The sequence below is a fragment of the Mustela nivalis genome (assembly GCF_964662115.1).
Source record: "Mustela nivalis genome assembly, chromosome: 14".
In the NCBI taxonomy this organism is placed as follows: Eukaryota; Metazoa; Chordata; class Mammalia; order Carnivora; family Mustelidae; genus Mustela; species Mustela nivalis.
Genome location: NC_139033.1, coordinates 37,034,550 through 37,050,303, shown reverse-complemented (window position 1 = coordinate 37,050,303; position 15,754 = coordinate 37,034,550). Strand labels below are relative to the sequence as shown.

The 15,754-nt window shown below is 39.7% G+C and overlaps 2 long non-coding RNA genes across 2 annotated transcripts in view; one reads left to right on the top strand and one right to left on the bottom strand.

Annotated features, from left to right (window-relative positions):
- Positions 1 to 15,754, top strand: part of LOC309848361 — an 801,917-nt gene that overhangs the window by 665,778 nt on the left and 120,385 nt on the right. The gene's annotated exons all lie outside the window — the stretch shown is intronic.
- The window catches only part of LOC309847990, a 56,048-nt gene that overhangs the window by 26,872 nt on the left and 13,422 nt on the right, over positions 1 to 15,754 (bottom strand). Inside the window, exon 3 of the long non-coding RNA XR_014302769.1 lies at positions 7,844 to 8,030. This is a non-coding gene — a long non-coding RNA (uncharacterized lncRNA). The remainder of the gene's footprint in view (positions 1 to 7,843; positions 8,031 to 15,754) is intronic.

Here is a 15,754-nt window from a genome sequence, read left to right as displayed (position 1 = left end):
CCTATTAGATCTCTGCGGAGAGATTAAGCAGGGTGGTTAGACTCTGATGTCCACGCCTGAGGACGCTCACTCCAGCAAATCTGCTGAAGATGGATCTTCCTTCCGGGTTTCTCCCCTTCACACCACAAAGCAGGCACAGCTGGATGCTTTATCATTGCTCTGCCCTCTCCCCGCACAAATCTGACAAGCCGATCGCGTTAGGCCGTGACATACAAAATATGGCATAATTGTAGACTGTAATCATCATGATGATAGCTGACTTGATAAGAGAGGTCAAATCCCATTTTTATATCCTGAATTTCTAAAATATTGTTTCGTCAAAAAAATCAATTTCTCATTTTTCTAGCGTTAACTTGAAAAGGGTATAATTGATCAAGCCTAAATCCCTTACATCACCCCAGACTCTGTGAAAGGCTCGTACCCAACGAGCCACTTGACTCAGGCTAGGCAAACAGCGGTTGTCCTCAGCATCTAACACCCATGGGCCTGAACAGCTTCAAAGCAAGAACACGTTTTACATCCTTCGGTTAAGACTGTGGGGAAAACACAGGCTCATGGAATATAGATGCTCAGCTGGCTCATTTGGGTTTTGTGGTCCAATTTGTGGATGAGATATTTATAAAATCCGGTGATTACAATGCCATCTCATTAACATTCGTTAAGTGAAAACCACAAAGTACAGGACAGGAACTCCAGTCTGGGGGGAGAGGGAAGAAGAAGATGAATAGGGAGTTGGGTTTTCCTACCTCGGCACAGGCAAAAAGAGAGAGCCAGAGGGAGAAGATCCCTTCCTTGAAGTTAGAGTTTCTCCTTACTGAAGAAAAAAGGAAGGGAGAAAGGGAGAGTAGCTTTTCCATTTGTCAGTTATGTTTGATCCCGAAGCAAATTAAAACCGAGGCAAGCCCAGGCTGATTTCCCCATGAGTGTGAATTCTCCCTTCCTTGTATGATTTGCCGAGGAGACACCGCCTCCATGATGTCTGCCTAGACTAAACTCACCCTACAAGATATTTGCATGCTCCGTGAGACTGTGTGGACCGGACAGAACCACCTTGTTCTCAGCACTCAGTTGCTGATGCTGCCTCGTGACTGGTTCCTGCCCCCGTCCCTCTGGGGAAGCAAGGTGACTTCCAGAAGAGAGACCCAAGGCTATGCAGTCAGAAGAGCCTGGACTGCAGCCCCCCTCTGACAGATCCTGGTTGCAGACCCTCTGATAATAGTCATTTGGCAAGGATGTCACCGTGAGGGGTAGCAGAGCAGCGGTTACATAAATCAGATAGATACTGTAGTATCTATCTAAGGAGTAGGCGCTCAATGAATGGCGGCTACAGTTATGATGACCTGACTAATATCACTGACGTTTTTTCCTGCTCAGTCTCAAACCCACAGGTGGCTTAGACAACACCTTCCATGTAGAAGCAGCAAGTAGATTATCCACTCAGGAGACACTCAGTAAATACCAACTAAACACGAATGACGCTGTGTCCAAGGGAGAGCATTTCAAGGTTGGACTCTATCATCGATGACTAATCAAATTCAGTGATTACGGCTACAGTATGTGCAGTGATTTTACTGGAGAACTGTGCAAAAAAATTTCAGAAGGCTCTTTCTTTTTTATCAATTATAGAACAATCTAGATCTCTGGGATTCTTCCCCTGCTCTACTCCTCATCAAATAGATTTAGAAAGAAGGGGTTATTTTTCTGGTGCTTAGAATTGCTGACATAGAGCCAAAAATTCCAAATGAAGATGCAGAAGCCCAGCCACAGAGAATCTGCCACACAGTCAACAGAAAAACAGTGACCCGTATTTGTAGCTTTTACCCACATTTCTGCGTTTGGGGATGTGGGGCGGACAACGGTCAGCTAGAAGGTGCTGCTTCTGTGACTTTAATTCTGCACTGCCTCTTGCGCCTTCCCTCTGCAGACAGAGCTGCATGCATAATTAACCCTCGGAGGGCTGAGCTGGCTGGAGCTGGGCCTCGCCAGCACTGAATCTCTTCCCCTCCCCAGGGCCGCAGGCAGGCTGAAGGATGGAAGTCACGGAAGAGGCTTTCCTAAGCCTGCTACCTGAAAACAATTAATGCGGCTGCCCTGGAAGCTTCTAGACTTCTCAGGTCCTGGGGCTGGGCTGCCCGTGAGCAGACGCCCCTGAAAGGTGGGCGGTGGAGTGAAGTGAGTATACTGATGCAGTCTTTGGGGGGCCTGTAAGGCTTCAAAGCTCTGCTCCTAAATCTCCCTATTTATGATGGGTAGGTTCTTAGGATAAATGGCTATATACAGTATCACATTTTCTTCTTAAAAGGTAGGAAAACAAAACCCCCCATGCAATTCATTAAATCGAGGGAAGAAGTCTGGAGTATAGATCTTGTTTTCATTCTGCAGCATTAGAAGCTTAAAGGTCTTGGTCTGCCCGCTGACCGTTCCTTCCTCACAGCTGGAATATTCTTCCATCTCCCCTTCTAGCTCCCAACCATAGGCTCTCCTCACACCTGAGTTCCCCTCTCAGTTCTGTTTCATCGGCACAAGTAGAAGCAGCAGAAGGCCTACAACAACTTGAAAGACATTCAAATTCCCTCCCCCCCCCCAAAATCTACCCCCTCTATCTACCGGCAACTGTCCCCAAAACAGATGCTACAGGAGATCTATCTTGTGCCAAAGCACGTCTTTAAGAAGGACCCTGCAAGGGGTACAATGAGCACCATGAACACTGAGGCAAACTCCTAGCACAGGTCCTGAAAAAAGTAGGAGCAAGACTGGAAGGTCTGGTGGGTGGAGAGCCCAGTTTGCAAGGTAAAGAATGGATCAGCCAGGTAAGAGAACAGCGGACCCACAGAGCGCACCAAAGTTAGGGAGAGGGGCCAAGTGGCCAGCAGTTCTGGAATAGAATGAAAAAGAAGGCCTCAAAATGGAAATTGCAAAGAAGTAAAACCAAACTTGGTCAACATTCATTCATTCATTTATTCAATACGATGTATCAGGTACTATTCTTGGCACAGTGCAGTATGGTGAAAAAAGTCACGGCCTTTGATGTCTGTCAGGTCTGTGTTGAGTCACTAGCTTAGCCATTCACTGTAGGTATTTAAATCAATGACCCCTGGGGTGCCTGGGTGGCTCAGTCCCTTAAGCTGCTGCCTTTGGCTCAGGTCATGATCCCAGGGTCCTGGGATCAAGCCCCACATCCCAGCTCTCTGCTCAGCACTAAGCCTGCTCCCCCCTCGCTCTCTGCCTACTTGTGATCTCAGTCTGTCAAATATATTTTATTTTTAAGATTTTATTTATTTATTTATTTGACAGAAAGAGAGAGAGAGAGAAAGATCACAAGTAGGCAGAGAGGCAGGCAGAGAGAGAGGGGGAAGCAGGCTCCCCACTGAGCAGAGAGTCTGATGCGGGGCTCTATCCCAGGACCCCGAGATCATGACCTGAGTGGAAGGCAGAGGCTTAAACCCACCGAGCTACCCAGGTGCCCCAAATTTTAAAAAAATAATAATAATAAATAAACAAATCAATGAGCACTGCTTTTCTCCTGTTTTGCCAGAGGATTAACTGAGATAATCGTGCACAGCACAGTCCCTGGGACACGTTCACCCTTCTTCCCACCCTCCCCTTGCCCTTGCTCTACGATTCGACTAAGACTGATGCTTGATTCCATCCTCGGGGTCCCAGCTGCCCCCGATCACCCCCTACCCCAAACACTCAGTCTCAGAAAGGCATGAAAGTCCACTAGCCCTGGGCCTTAAGCAAGCGTTCGTCCATGGAGCTGTTTCCTCTCTAGAATCTCAGCAGAGCAAGAACTGCCGCCATGCTCGCTGGTGAACACTATCTCTTCTTTGAAAACCATGATGCCCTGTAGACAGAACCAGCCGCCATACGAATGAGCTGACAACCCATGGGGGGACCATGTAAACCAGGTGGTGTAAGGAACCAGCCAATGGGAGATGAACGTGTATCAGGAGGATTCACAAAGTGACGGCTCCAGACTTGCTCTCAAAAGTGAGGAAGGACTGGTCCAAAGAGCTCATCAATTAAAACAAATCCTCGAATAGTATTCGCAAGACCGGAGCCGCCATCATGTGTGGTTCCTAAAGCCTGGGCTGTCAGAAGCCACCGCATGACATAAAAGGCCAAAGGCACAGCATGACAAGCATAACGCCTAAGCGACTAAAGGCGTGGTGGCACTTCCTGCTCATGAGGCTATGAGGAAACCCACTTACCCTGCCCAGTGCTGTGCGGTTCTAGACAGAAGACCAGACGAACTGTTAGAACTCGTCTGCTGGCAAGGAGTATGCCTATTCATGGTCCAAATACAGTTGGATTTATCCAGTTTAATGGACCTCATTCTTCTAACGAACAAATATTTACAGAGCACCGACTACACACCAGGCACCATTGTTGATGCTAGGGAAACAACCGGGTAAAACATGGGCGCTGAACCCCCGCAGCTCACATTTTAGTGAAGAGAGGCGGACAATGAACCAATAAACAAGGAAGGAAAGAAAAAAGGAAGGAAGGGTGGGAGGAAGGCTGGCCATTTCTTTCTCCGACTTATCACCATCCAAAATTAAAATCCAGGGCCATACGGTAGAGCGACTAGGGGACCTAAATGACACCGAGCTGGCCATGCAAAGAACTTATAGCATATAATTTATTGCCCTCCTACTTCCTAAAGTCATGTACTTGTCTTACTGGAGAAGACCTTAGGGATCAAACCCAATATTCTCAACTTATGAAACTGAAGTTCAGGGAAGCAACATCATGTCTCCAAATGCACACTGAAAATGAATTCGGGTTCTCCACACAGGGACTCCCTTGTTTATTTGCTGGAAGGTCTAAAGAGACACATGATAATGACCCAACAGATGCATATTCTGTTGGTTTTTTGTTTTTTTCAGGGTTGGGTTTTTTTTTTTTTTTTTGGTTTTGGTTTAGCATGATGATGGCCACTCTCCAGAAATGGCTCAATCAGTAAAGCACGTGACTCTTGACCTTAAGGTTGTGAGTTCTAGCCCCATGTCGGGTATAGAGATCATGAAAATAAACAAACAAACAACGTTTTGAAAAATAATAATGATTTACCTGAGATCATAGAGCTGGAAGATAATAGAGCTACGATTTTAATCTGGGCTATTTATACAGCAAAATCTAAGTACCTTCCAATTTTTAACTACAAAAACATTTGAGTACAAAACTATAGAAAAAGAAAAAACAAACTCTGCTTCCTTCACAAGTTAGCTTTATCCAGCCTTAGCTGTTTGGACACTGGAGGTATTTTGGCTGTCTCTGAAATTCCTTTAGTTCTTAGCCAGATTTCCTAGATGCAGCTCAACTATGGGCAATTGTTACCAGCATTTATTCTTGGAAACTGCTGCTTAATCCTTAAGCCAGGAAATACAGAACTTATTAGGTCTTTGAATTCTCCTAGATGGCATAGTACCATCACCTTTTTGAAATGGAAAAAAAAAGAAAAGAAAAGAAAGAAGAACTGGTTAAAAATGAAAGTGCTCCAACAGGGATCAGGCATAAGCAGATTCAGAGAGCACGTGCCAGGCTGCGTCAGGTAGGGGCACAAATCCACGGGCCCTCCAGGACCTGTGCACCAGCCCCACTCCTACAGCTGCAAGGAGATTCTCTGGCCCTAGAGACATAAGAGGGAAGGGGCTTAGCTGCTGTTGCACTACAGCCCATTCTGGGGGAGCCCAGAAGACAGCACTCTTCCCAGAAGGCAAAGTTTCAAGCGATGCCCCCATCAGATGGCCTACACACACTGTACTGGAACCTTGAGCAGAAGTTGTTCCTTTTGGCTCTTATCTCTTTAAATGAGTTCATTTAATCAATTCAACCTGCCCTCCCAAAATCTGGGTGAGTTATTGTCCCTTCAAGTCTTACTCTGAATCTATGAGACTATACAAATTATTTTAAAAAAAACAAAAAACAAAAAAAAACACCTGATGCAGGGGCGCCTGGCTGGCTCAGTTGCATGCAACTCTTGATCTCAGGGTTGTGAGTTTGAGTCCCATGTTGGATTTACAAATACATAAGAATAAAATCTTTTAGAAAAAAAAAATCTATTACAAAGTAAGAGTACAAAGTACATGTTACAAAGTAACTCGTTTCTTCCAACTCAAAATGTTGGACTACAGATATAAAGACTGAAATAGACTTGGCTAAAAGATAGTACTTAAAGATATTTAGAGTCAGAAAGTTCACATGAAACAACATTCGGGGGTCGCCTGGGTGGCTCAGTGTGTGAAGCCTCTGCCTTCAGCTCAGGTTATGATCTCAGGGTCCTGGGTCGGGTTCTCTGCTCAGCAGGGAGCCTGCTTCCCCCTCTCTCTGCCTGCCTCTCTGCCTACTTGCGATCTCTATCTGTCAAATAAATAAATAAAATTTAGGAAAAAAAGCGTTGGGAAACTAGGTCATTAAGGTCAAATAATTTAGGGAAGTCATTTAATTGAATATTTATGATATCTGGAACATAGTAAACAGTCCATACACAGCAAGAATCAAATGCAAGATTGCTTGCAGAACTTTCTTGAAACTGTAACATGCTATGAAAACATTAGCAGTTATGATTACAATAATATTGCAAATAGGCAATATTTTACATCTTCCCAGAGGCTTTATCTTCTTAACCAAAAAACAGGGTCCTGCTCTTTCATTTCATTTGCCTCCAAAACCACTAGCACAGTGTTTGTCAGTTGGTACTAAAGGTCTTTCCCTAACTCGCCAGACAGGACTCAGTGCAAATGACTTCTGTAATACCCTGTGGGAGAGAGGTTTTTGTTTTGTTTTGCTTTTTTGCATCAGATTGTAAAAGACGAGGGGGAACTCCATTTCCCCAAGCCCCTGAAACGCCGCCCCATGATCTGAAATGTATTTCTGTCTGAATGTATTCTCATCGAGTTATTTCTAATCATCTCTTCTTTCAGGTGCTGGTGTGTGTGCACCAATTTATCTTTATATTTTATTAAATGAGGAATCAAGGATTACATCTATCCTGTGCTCAAAATTTTTAATGGAACCAAAATCCTCCGAGGATTATCTTAAATCCGGGTAATATTCTTAAGTGGGACCTCACTGTGGCCAAATAGCTGCACGGTGAGAACCAGGTCTATCTGTCTTCTTAGAGCGATCCCAGGAAGCCGGCTCCCCAGGCCACTGAACACTTCAGCGCTGGCACATATATTATGAGGAAACACAATGACCAAAAATTCAAAAAACACTCCAACAAATGCCAGATCAAAATGATTTGGAAAAATTCCATCAATCCAATCCATCCCATTTAATCTCATCTTTAAATGGCCCGAGACCGCGTATTCTCCTCCTGTGAGTAAGGCTAACTTTTTTCCTTATCCTTCCTCCCCCCCCCCCCCCCCGCCTTTTTTTTTTTTTAACTAGGTTAGCAACCCTGCGTCCCTCTCCTGTGTATTCAGCTGAACAGCAAACAGCTTTCTTCCCCAGAGTCACCTCAGATCTCACTCCCTCCCTAGGCCTTCCGAGTACACACGAATCCCCAGAACCTAGCCTCCTCTGTGAAACCTGGAATTTCCTCCATGTACACGAGTGCTCCGGAGGCCAGGCCAGGAACAGTTCAGCATTGGTTCCTTGCCATAGGACTGAGGGCAAGGCACGAGTAACCACTCGCTCTCATGCAAACTGTGTTAATAATTATGTAATAATTACTAATTACCATTACTGAGTTGCATTGAGTGTTTGAATGACGGGTTTCCATTTTGCAAAAGAACATATGGCCAAATTTTAAAAATTCATTTCTTTATAAGACGTTTCTTCCCATGAATGAGCTACATTGACCCCGAACTGAGAAACCCGTAAGATTCACTCCTACCTGACTAAGTGAGGACACTAATTGCCAGCCCAGCAGCCATGGCGCACATCCTTGCTGTGTTCCATTTCCAGACTCGCAGCTTTGTTCTAGAACAATGCGATGGAAGCCTTGGTGTTGAAGTCTTGATGGTAGATTTTGTGTGCCTTCTTGGCGTACTGCTTTTTTCATAAGGTCTTCAGTGGTTGAACTTAAAGAAATGAAAAATATAGGAATTTAAAATGCCATTGGCAAGCCAAGGAAACAGTTGATTTTTCAGCAAAAACTTTAGAGACCATCAGTCCTTCAAATCATACCATGAAGATGGTCACTTTTCTGTCAAGCACATTCTGCAAGAATTTAAAGACAGTTATATGTTAGTCAAATTAATGAATAAATCAAAAGGGAGTGGGAAAGAGAGAGAGAGATGCCCAGGAAGCAGGAGACCTATTTCTAGCCCCGTCACTGACCAATAAGCTGTGTGCCCTCAGACAAGTGACTTAATCTCTCTGTATCTTACAATACCTCACTTGCGAAATAGGAATGATTGACATCTTTCTTCCTAACACAGAAAGCCAGAAAGGAGTGTAACCCTCTTATTTTATAGATGAAAACAGACATTCAGTGTATGTAACTTAACATCAGACAGTCAGTAACCCAGGCAGGGCTAGAACCTAGGATTCTAGGTTCAAGTCTCCACCTAGTCTTCTGATGTATCCCAATATAACAAGATCTAAAACCCAGTGAAATAAGTTGGGTACTATAGTCCTATTTGACAAAAAGATAAACGTGAGGTGCGAGGAAGTCAGGTGGCTCAATCACGGCAGAACCCTGATTAGAAGCCAGGCATGGTAATGTCTAAGCCAGAGTCTTTCTGCTATATCAAGCCAAAGTGCTCTAACTTGACCTCTTTTTTTTTTGTTGAAAATATGAGTAAAAATTTGCCTCCAAATAGGTATATTTAGGTGTGGCACATGTCCTAGAAGGCCCAACCTGAATCTTATTTTGTTGGTTTCTTCTTTTATCATGTGAATCCTTCACCTTTATTTGATCTTAATTTCCTATTATTTTTCTATTATCTTGAGATGGATATTTAGATTACTTATTTTCAGTCTTTCTTCTCTAAGATTTGCACGTAATGCTATAAATTTATCTCTAAGCATAGTTTTAGTTGACTCTGCCAAGTTTTGCTAAATCTTATTTCCACTAACATTTGATTCAAAACATTTTGTGATTTCTTCTTTGATCCAAGGTAATTTAAAAGCACACTGCCTAATCCCAAAACTTTGAAGAATTTTCTAGTTATCTTTATAATTGATTTCAGGCTTAAATCCTCTGTGGTCAGAGATGATACTCCAGATGATTAAAATTTTGAAATCTGTTGAGATTTAACTTTTGTCCCAGCATACAGTTAATTTTGGTAAATGTTCTATGTGTACTTGAATCTAAGGTTCATTCTTGTTATTCCTGAATGCAGGGTTCTATATATATCAATTAAGTCGAGTTTCTTTACAATGTTGTTCAGGTCTTCCAAAAGATTTCTGATTTTTTTAATCTGTTTATACCATGAACTATTGACAGAGACAGGTTAAAATTTCCCAGTACCGTTTTATGTTTTTACTGGATTGACCCTTTTGTCTTCACAAAATCTTGCCTATGTGAAATATTATAACATTTCTCCTCTAAAGTATAGTCTGTTGAATATTATATATATATTTTTCCAACCTTTTTCTTTCAATCTTCAAATCTTTATGTTTAAGGTATATCTCTTCTGAGTAACACTTCATAGGGTTATGGTTTTTATCTAGTCTTATAATGGCTGTCTTTTAGCTAAAGCATTAAGTCCATTTATATCTAAAGCAATTACTGATGTTACCTGTATCAGCCATCTTATTATCTGTTTACTATTTGTTCCGCCTACTTTATGTTTCTTTTTCCCTCTTTAATTTATTTTAAACAAGTATTTGCCCTTCCTCTGCTTTTTTTTTTTCTTCTATTTGGGCCCTTAATGAATTGCATGATGCCTACATATATTGAGGAAGACTATCTACTTTACTCAGTTCACCGATTCAAATTCTAACCTCTTCTAGAAACACTCTCACAGACATACTCAGAAATAGTGTTTTGTCAACTATCTGGGTATTTTGTCAACTATCTGGGCATTCTTTAGTCTACTAAAGTTGACATATATAATGACACATATAATCATCACAATGATCAAGTGATATTTATTCCAGAGATACAAGAGATGATTTCTAATTCAATATTAGAAAATCAATGTAACCCACCTTATTAACAAATGAAAGAAGAAAAATCATATGATCATATCAAGCAATGACAAAATTACTTGATAAAATTCAATACGCATTCATGATAAAACTCCATCAAAAGACGAATTTAGAAGAATTTCCTCAACTTTAAAAGAGCACCTATGAGTAATGCTATACTAAAGGATGAAAGGCTAAATGTGTTCCCCTCTAAGTTTCAGAACAAGACAATGCTGTCCATTCTCACCACTCCCATTCAACATACTACTAGAAGTTCTAGCCTGTACCATACAGCAAGAAAAGAAATAAAATTTTCATAGATCATAAAGGAAGACATAAAATTGTCCTTATTTAAAGATGAGAATGAATGTCCACATAGAAAACCCCAAGGACTCCCCCATTTAAAGAAAAAGACTAATAAATAAGTTCAGCAAGGTTGGAGGAGACAAGAGAAACACAAAAAAATCATAGATTTATAGATAGCAATGAGCACATGTATACCAAAACTAAAAATGCAATATAACTTACAATCACCCACCAAAATGAAACTCTTAGGGAAAATATAACAAAATTCATAAAGAACTGAAGAAAAATACACATTGAAATGAAATAAATCAAACAAAATATAAATAAATATTGTGACATACTATGTTTATGGATTAGAAGACTCAACATAATAAAGATGTCTATTATTCCTGAATTTATTTTTTTAATTAGTCCTGAATTTGTATACAAGTTTAACACAATTCCTACTAAAACTTCAGGAAGATTTTTGTAGATACAAATAAGATTATCCTAAAATGTATATGAAAAAACAAAAGAACTAAAATAGCTTAAGAATGTTTAAAGGAGGGGCATCTGGGTGGATCAGTCAGTGAAACATCTGCCTTTGGCTCAGGTCATGATCTCAGAGTCCTGAGAAGCCCTGAGTCTGGCTCCCTGCTCAGTGGGGAATCTGCTTCTTCCTCTCCTTCTGCTCCTTGACCTCATTCATGCTCCCTCTCACTCTCTCTCAAATAAATAAAATCCTTATAAAAAATTTCAAAGAAAAATAAAATTTTAAGAGCCACAAGAAAAAAGAGACTTGTCACACACAAGGGAAATTTTTCACACCCTATAAAGCATATTGTTTAGCAGAAACCTAGCAAACCAGTAGAGAATGGGATGCTATATTCAAGGTACTTTAAAAAAAAAACCAAAAAAAAAAAACAAAACCTCTGCCAACCAAGAATATTATACCCAGAAAAACTGTCTTTTAAGAATGTAGGATGTGGGGTGCCTGGGTGGCTCAGGTGATTAAGCGGTTGCCTTTGGCTCAGGTAATGATTCCAGGGTCCTGCAATCAAGCCCCTCCCTGCTCAGCGGAGAGCCTGCTTCTGCTTCTCTCTCTTCTGCTGCCTGGCATTCTGCTTACTTGTGCTCTCTCTCTATCTCTCTGTCAAATAAATAAAATCTTAAAAAAAAAAAAGTAATGTAGGATGAGTACTGGGTATTATATAAGATTAATGAATCACAGACCTGTATCCCTGAAACAAATAATACATTATATGTAAACTAATTGAATTTAAATTAAAAAATAATAATTTAATTAAATTAAATCAATAAAATAAAATAAAGTCCATTTCTTAGAGACAATTAAAAAAAAGAATGTAGGAAACAAACAAAAACTAAGGGGGTTTATCTCATCTAGGTGAGCCCTACAAGAAAGGCTAAAGAGAGTTCTTCAAGATGAATAAAAAGATACTAATCAATGAAATGACAGCATATGAAAACAAAAATCTCACTGCTAATGGTAAATATAAAGACAAAGAGAATACTCTAAGACTACAGTAGTAGCAAATAAATTACTTTTAACACTGGTTATATAAATCAAAAGGTAAATGTAGTAAAAATAACTATAACCACAGAAATTTGTCAATTCAACACAATACAGAAAGAAGTAAAATCTGATAGTGATTATATAAAGTGTAAATGCGGGGGTAAACTGAAGAGTTTTTGTATGCAATTGAAGTTGTTATCTGCTTAAAACAGACTGCTTTAACTATAAAGTGGTCAATATGAACCCCATGGTAACCAACAAAAAATGTACATTAGATACATAAAAGATAAAGAAGAAGGAATCAAGGCATATCACCGAAAAATTATCAAACCATAAAGAAAGACAAGACAACAGGAAAACTACAAAACAACTAATAAAAGAGCAATACTAAGTCCTTACCTATCAATAAGTACCTTAAATGCAAATGGACTAAACTCAGCAATCAAAAGACACAAAGCAGCTGAATAGGTAAAATAGATAAGACCCAATCATATGCTGTCTACAGAAGACTCACTTTAGACTGAAGAACATATATAGGCTGAAAATGAAAGAGTGGAGAAAGATATTCCATGCAAACTGAAATGAAAAGAGAGCAGGGTGTTTATACTTATATCAGATGAAATAGACTTTAAGTAAAAAACTGCCACAAGAGACAAAAGCCTTATGTAAGATAAAAGGGTGAATACAACAGGAAGGCTATTACATAATACTATAAAAACAATTAAATAATGATAAAAGGATCAATTCAATAGGCAGATATAATAATTATAAATATATATATATGTGTGTGTATACACACACACATCAAACCACCTAAATATAAACATATAAAGGAAACATTGGCAGATCTAGACAGAGAAATGCACATTACAGTAATAGGAGACTTCTATACCCACTCTCTAAAATAGATAGACCATCCAGACTGAAACTAATGAAGAAACAATAGAACTGAACAACACTGGATATCAAATGGGCCTAACAGACATATAAAGAACATTCCACCTCACAGCAACAGAACATTCATTCACGTGCATATGGAACATTCTCCAGGATAGATCACATGCTAGGTCATAAAATAAATCTTAACAAATTTAAGAAAATGGAGCAAATTCAAGGTATCTTTTCCAATTACTATGGATTGAAACTAGATATCAACAAAAGAAAGAACATAGGAAAATTCACAAACACATGGAAATTACACAACACACTCAAATAACTACTGGGCCTAAGAAGAAATTGGAAAACAGCTCAAAATATCTCAACTAAAATGAAAATATAACATACCAAAACTTATAAGATGCAACAAAAGCAGTACTAAGAGGGATGTTCACAGCAATAAACACCTAAATTAACAAAGAAGAAAGATTTCAAATAAACAACCTACGTTTACAACTCAAGGAACCAGAAAAAGAACAAACAAAGCCACCAAATTAGCAGAAAGAAGGAAATAATAAATAGTACCGCAGAAATAAATGAAATGGAAAATAGAAAAACATTTTTAAAAATTGATGAGAGGCACCTGGATGCTTCAGTCAGTCAAGCATCTGCCTTCAACTCAGGTCATGATCCCAGGGTCCTGGGATTGAGCCCCGCTAGGGGCTCCCTGCTCAACTATCTCTCCCTCTGCCACTCCTCCTGTTCATGATTTCTCTCTCTCTCTCTCTCTCTCTCTTCTTCTCTCTCTCAAATAAATAAGAATCTTATAAATAAATAGATAGATACATAAATAAATAAAATTGATGAAACTGAGAGTTGACTTTTTGAAAAGAAAAAATCAACAAAACCTCAGTTAGACTAAACACACACACACACACACACACACACAGGAAGAGGGGAGTCTGAGTGGCTCAGTTTGTTAAGCATCTCCCTTTGGCTCAGGTCATGATCCCAGGGTCCTGAGATTGAGTCCCACATATCAGGCTCCTTGCTCAGTGGGGAGTCTGCTTCTCCTTCTCCCTTTGCTGCTCTCCCCCTTCTTGTGCTCTCTCTCTCTTAAATAAGTAAATAAAATCTTTTTTAAAAGAGAGAGAAAAAGAGGAAGAGAAGACTCAAAATCAGAAATGGAAGAGGAGACATTGTAACTGATCCCATGGAAATAAAAAGGTCCTAAGATACTATTATGAACAAGTATATGCCAACAAATTGGACAATCTAGAGGAAATGGAGAAATTCCTAACTACATACAACCTACCAAGACTGAATAAAGGAAAAAATGTAAAGTCTAAACATACCAAAAACAAATGAAGAAATTTAAAAAGTAATTAAAAAAAAACCCTCCAACACAGAAAACCCCAATACCAGATGGTTTCACGGGTGCATTTTACCAAACATTTAAAGAATGTTTGGTAAAGAACCAATCCTTCTTAAAGTCTTCCAAAATTAGAAGAAACACTTTCAAATTCATTCTATGAAGACAGCTTTAAACTTACACCAAGGCTAAAAAAGATTATATGAGGAAAGAAAACTATATATCAATATTCCTGATAAATCAATGATGCAAATTTCTCAACAAAATACTAGTAAACTGAATGCAAAAGCATATGAAAAGAATCATATATCGTGACCAAGTAGCATCCATCTTGGTATTCAAGGATGGTTCAACACATGCAAATCAATCAATGTGATATACCACACTAATAGAACAAAGGTTAAAAATCACAGTCATTGCAATGGATGCAGAAAAAGCACTTGACAATATTCGACACCCTTTCATGATAAAAACTCCCACCAAATTATGAATAGAAGTAGCTTACCTCAATACAATAAAGTCCATTTACAAAAAGCTCATAGATAACATCATATTTAACAAGGAAAAGTTGAAATCTTTCCCTCTAAGATCCAGCGCAAGGCCAGAATTCCCAGTCTCACTTCTCCTATTCAATATAGTACCAGGAGTCTTAGCCAGAGGGACTAGGCAAGAAAAAGAAATAAAAGCCATCCAAATTAGAAAGGAAGAAGTAAAACTATCTGCCTGCAGACCACATTCAAAGAGGTGGGGGCATTTGAGGTATCAAAGAACTTGGAGGCTTGATTTAAAACTATCATGCCCCCACCTCTTTGAATGTGGACCAGCCTGTGCATAATTCTAGCCATAGAATATGGGGGAAGTGACATTATTTGAGTTCTGAGGCTCAGTCATAAGAAGTCATGCAGTTTCTTCCTGGTTCTGGAATGTTCATCCTTGGGAAGATCTCCTTTTCAACCGTAATCCTGTAAAAAGCCCAAGCTGGTAACATTTTTAAAACACAACAGAAACCATTATTGATTGAGTCCACTAGTTTAGGCGTGGTTTGTAGTTAATAAAAAACTGGAACTGATAGCAAGCTGATTTCCTTCATTTAATCATACCAGAAATGATGAAGTCATCCTTGCTTCCTTTCTCTCACATTCCATATCCAACCCCTCAACAAATTCTGTCAAGTTTATTTTCCAAATATGTCCAAAATAGTACCAATTTCATCACCTCATCTATAAGATAGATCTCATTTAGTCAAAATTCTTGGTTGAAAACAACAGAAACAGTCTTGGACTAAAACTGCACACAAATTTAATGAAAGGATATCAGATGGCTCATAGACTAGAACATAGGGTATGAGAACCAAATCCAGAAAATGGTCTAAAATCAATGAAGTTTAAGTATAAGGAGTCAGAGCCAAAGAACCAGCCTGGCTGATAAAGAGCTATTGTTGCACCAGCATCAACGGCATGAATTCTACGATGTCCCCATCCTTTCGTTCTTTGGTGTCTTCCCTCCAAAGAAGGGTAAGTAATTGGCTGAGCTTAGCTGATGCTCCTGAGTCCCAACTACTGCAGGATGATGAAGGGGAAAGTCGGCATTCTGGGTTTCAT